The following is a 5,014-nucleotide window of genomic DNA, read 5'->3' as shown; positions in this document are numbered from 1 at the left end:
GAATAGGTGACAGATGCTAGACTTACTGTGGTGATCATTTTGTACCAGAAATATCGAAAAATTATACTGTACATCTGGAATATGTCAATTATATCTAAATTTAAAAAGAAAACAACTGTTAGCTAGGATGCAACTGAAAGCCACTCTAAGAAGGAGGCTGAAAGCCATCAGCAGAAGGCAGGAGGGAAGGGACAAAAGCCTGGATTACTGGGTTTTGTTTTGCAGAACCAAGGGTTCCAGCCAAGGAGAAGCTTGACTAGGTGTTTTACCTGATAGCCCCTTGCTAGGTGTCTCACCTGATAGCTCCTCATCTGAGCTAGTTTGAGCTGGATTGGAGCTGAGGACCAGCACAAAAGCCCTCCTGAGTTGTCCTGAAATTACATTCAGCTCATTACAATGCTATGATCTCCTTCTATGGGCAGAGTTTTCTATTTTTTGAACATATGATGTATGCACTAGCCCCCTGACATGATATGCATCCACAAGTGAACCAAAAGTGGCTGTGCAATCTCCCTTGCTCCCACCCCTTACACTGAATAAAAGCTTCCTGTACTAACAGCATGGTGAGACAGTTGTGAGCTATCTCTGTCTTCTCACTTATAACAAGCAATAAAAAGTTCTTTGCTCTCAATATTTCCTTGGGTTGTATTCAATTTGATGAACCCCCTACGGCAAACTGCTTCATTTCAGTTACATAACCAAAAACAAAAAAAAAATCTCTGGACTTCTGATCACTTGATACGTCTTATTTCTTGACCTAGTTACATAGTTGTTGCTTATAATTACCCACTAACTGGGACACCTGGATGGCTCAGTCGGTTGGTTGTCCAACTTCAGCTCAGGTCATGATCTCGCGGTTCATGAGTTCGAACCCCACATTGGACTCTGTGCTGACAGGTCGGTGCCTGGAGCCTGCTTCGGATTCTGTGTCTCTCTTTTTCTCAGCCCCTCCCTCACTCGTACTCTGTCTCTGTGTCTCTCTCAAAAATAAACATTAAAAAAAAAATTACCCACTAACTTACTTCTGTACTTTTCTGTATGTAGATTTCACAATATTTTTAAATATTGAAATTAACTAGATTTGATGAAGATATAAATTGAGATTCAGAAAGCACCTAAATCCTAAACATGATAAAAAGAAATCTATAGCTAGACATATAATAACAACTACAGACTTCCAAAGATAAAAGTGAACATCTTAAAACAGCCCAAAGAAGTCAACTTGAAATCCACAGTTCTAAAGACATAATTTTATAAAGTGAATTCTACTTTGAAGGAATTTTTTTTTGACATTTTTATTTATTTTTGAGAGAAAGAGAGAGAGAGAGAGAGAGAGAGAGAGAGAGAGCACACGAGCAGAGGTAGGGCAGAGAGAGAGAGAGGGAGATAAAGAACTTGAAGCAGGCTCCAGGCTCTGAGCTATCAGCACAGAGCCCGAGGCAGGGCTTGAACCATCAACTGTGACATCATGACGTGAGCCAAAGTCAGACTCCCTACGAACTGAGCCACCCAGGCACCCCAGTAATGAATTTCTGATATGCAAGAAAAAAAGGTCAGGAAAAAAAAAAGATAATCACGTGTGCAAACCTAAACATTAACTCTATAAAATACTAAAGGAATCTGACCAGAATTAACATATTTTAACAACTTTGTGATTTTTGGAAAGAGGGTACATGTATTTACCATTTGGGGATGTTAAGCATGTTAAACTCTTAAGAGTAATCAAGAGTACTTAGAATGTTTACATTTCAAATCAGTCAAGGGAAAATACATAATAAAAAATTCAAGCAATCCAAAAAGATGAAAGAATGGGGAAAAAAGCATAGCACAGAAAAGAGAAAAACAGAAAGCACAAAACAATATGGAAAAAAAAAATCCAAATAGATTTGCACTTTGGCACTATTGGTGGGACAGATACTTTCAGTTCTCCCAATACAAAACGCTAGATTCTGGAGAAAACACACCTTTTAACTCATTGTTCATTGAACTATATAAGGAGAATGTCCCAGCCTCAATCCCCTACAATCACAGGGAGGAAACCAATGAGCTGAAACAAAAGCAGGAAAGGATCAGGAAGCATCAGGCAAAAAGCAAATTTGAAAGGTGGGGTTTACCCTGACAGCAAATGCTGACAGCAGCCTGCCATCCACCTCTGAAGACAAAACCTTGGGACAGTAGCAAGGCCAGGGAGATGAAAATAAGACAAACTAAGACAACCGCATTCAGGAAGGACTTGAAGGGGCTACTGTGGTGCCAAATGGGTTGATACCGACTCACTGGAAGCAAATGCAAATCAAATCTGAAGGGAATCAAGCACAATCTAGGTCCTTTGTCTTCCCACAGACTAAGCTCAGCCACACACACAAGGAAACAGGCCAAAATGGTACATGACAATATCCAAAAACTTAGACTTAAAAAGACTTAAAATACTGAAATGATTAAAAATATAAAGTATTTTTGAGTTTTTTAAATTTTTTTTAATGTTTATTTATTTTTGAGGCAGAGAGAGACAGAGCATGAACGGGGGAAGGGCAGAGAGAGAGGGAGACAGAATCGGAAGCAGGCTCCAGGCTCTTGAGCCATCAGCCCAGAGCCCGACACGGGGCTCAAACTCACGGACCGCGAGATGGTGACCTGAGCCGAAGTCGGACACTTAACTGACCGAGCCACCCAGGTGCCCCGAGTTTTTAAAAATTAGAAATGGACTGATATGAGACTATAATGAATAAAAAGGAAGATGAGAAAAAGAATCAAATGAAAAATATAATTACTAAAATTAAAGCCATCATTAGTGTTTTGTTTTTTTTTTTTAAGTTTATTTATTTATTTTAGAGAAAAAGCAAGAGCGAGTGGGGCAGGGGCAGAGAGAGAGGGAGAGAAAGAATCCCAAGCAGACTCCACACTGCCAGTGCGGAATGAACAGTGAGATCATGACCTGAGCTGAAATCAAGAGTCAGATGCTTAACCAATTGAGCCATCCAGGCACCCCCATCATTAGTGTTTTAAACAGTAGATCAGACAATGCTGAAAAACAAATTAAAGAACAAGAGACAAAGTTGAGGAAATGAACAAAATGCAGCACAGACAAACAAGATGAAATTTTAACAAACATGAAGGGTGGAGTAAGAGAGGCCATCATGTGTCCAGTCAGTGGCCAAAAATTTTACAGAACTAATGTCAAAGACACAGGAAGCCAGCACATACTGAGATTAATAAAGGAAATTCACATCTCCAAACATTACAGTAAATCTGGAGAACACCAAAGGGGCTTAAAACAGTTTTGGCCAGTTTAAGAATATAAAATAGCTAAAAGATTAAAAGGAGATGGAAATAAAAGATAACCTAAAAACTCAGAACGTGGAGGCACAAAGATGCTGAAAGACCACCTAAAGGTCACAGAATATGTAGCAACGCTGTGATTTACCCCCTGCATTCTCTCTCTTCAGAAGGTGTACTTTTAACTATTACTTTACATTCTTTTTAAACTGGCCAAAAGTGTTTTACTCTTCTTAGCCTTTTTTTCTTTTAAACCTTTCTAGCTGTCTAATGATTTCTGGCTGAACTAATACAAGGATTATTAGAAACTTTTAAAAAATGGATTATCTAAAAATATATATATTCTTTTTATCAATGTATCAATCTTTTTATACAATGTATACCTGTATACTACATGTAGAAAATTCCAGAGTCCTTGATGCAGAGTACTAAATATTTGCTTATGAGTACCTTTTGATGTTTTTGCTCCAAGTTGTTTTTGATAACCCTAAACTCCCTGTTAAAAATCCTTGGTAAGGAAATTTTCAAATTTCAAGGAATCTAAAACTAACATAAAATGTCTTCCCTAGAAGAAAGCACCTTTACACTACTCTTTATTCACATTTGTGTACTTTATTTTTGTCTTTAGATTATATCTGCAAAGGTTATAAACTTGAGAACAGGCCTCTTCTAAATCAGTGCTGAGGTATACTTTGGTGTGTTCTAGAAACTTCCTTATGTCTTGCAAATTACAGGATGTCCACAATCTTATATACCCAATTTTTAATCTTGCAGACAAAAGGAGAAAGCAATGAATGGGAAAAACTGACACCTATCAATTTAGTGACTGCATATATCTGCTGTAGGTATGACATCCATAGTCTCATCTCCAAAAAGAAGATGCAAAAACATCTAATCATTACTTAAAAACTCTAAAGACTAGCCAGAAGTAGGGGCGTGTGGGTGGCTCAGTCGGTTGGTTAAGCGTCCGACTTTGCTCAGGTCATGATCTTGCAGTTCTTGAGCTCAAGCCCCACATTGGGCTCTGTGCTGACAGCTCAGAGACTGGGGCCTGCCTCAGATTCTGTCTCCCTCTCTCTCTGCCCCTCCCTTGCTCATGCTGTCTCTCTCTGTCTCAAAAATAAACACTAAAAAAAAAAATTTTTTTTTTTGAAAGACTAGCCAGAAGGAAATGAATTCTTCCATTACTTAGCATTCTAAAAAACCTATCATACTGCCTTTTTGGGGTCCACCCTCCCCTTAAAGTACCTGGATGGAGAGTTCCTTCTAGTTCTCTGCAACATGTACACTCCCCTGCCCAACTTCCCACCTGGCCCCTACCACACCATTCATTATTTCTTGAGTGCCTTCTATGTGCTAGGCAATATAGTAGGTTCTAGCGTACTCAGAAGCATTAACTGAATATACATTGCTTTGGTATTTTTTTAAAAAATCAACTTATTAAACAGTACATAGTACTTCAGCCAAAGATAACTGAATTTTTAATAGATAGCAGCAGAATATCTTATTTGGAAGTTTCCTAATGGGCTAAATTTCTTGAGCCATTTCATTATTTCACAGAAAAAAAAATGTTCTTTGCTATATTATAGCAATGATTTAGCTAGCCTATTTTTTACATATAGGTACATATGTCTCCCACCCCACCCCTTAATTTATGGGAAATGTACTAACCATGATACTCTTTTTATTGAAAAGCAATATAAAATAGCTTTAGAAATAACAAAGTCATTTTACATTA

The sequence above is a fragment of the Prionailurus viverrinus genome, chromosome D3 (genome assembly GCF_022837055.1).
Source record: "Prionailurus viverrinus isolate Anna chromosome D3, UM_Priviv_1.0, whole genome shotgun sequence".
In the NCBI taxonomy this organism is placed as follows: domain Eukaryota; kingdom Metazoa; phylum Chordata; class Mammalia; order Carnivora; family Felidae; genus Prionailurus; species Prionailurus viverrinus.
This window is presented reverse-complemented; position numbering follows the sequence as displayed.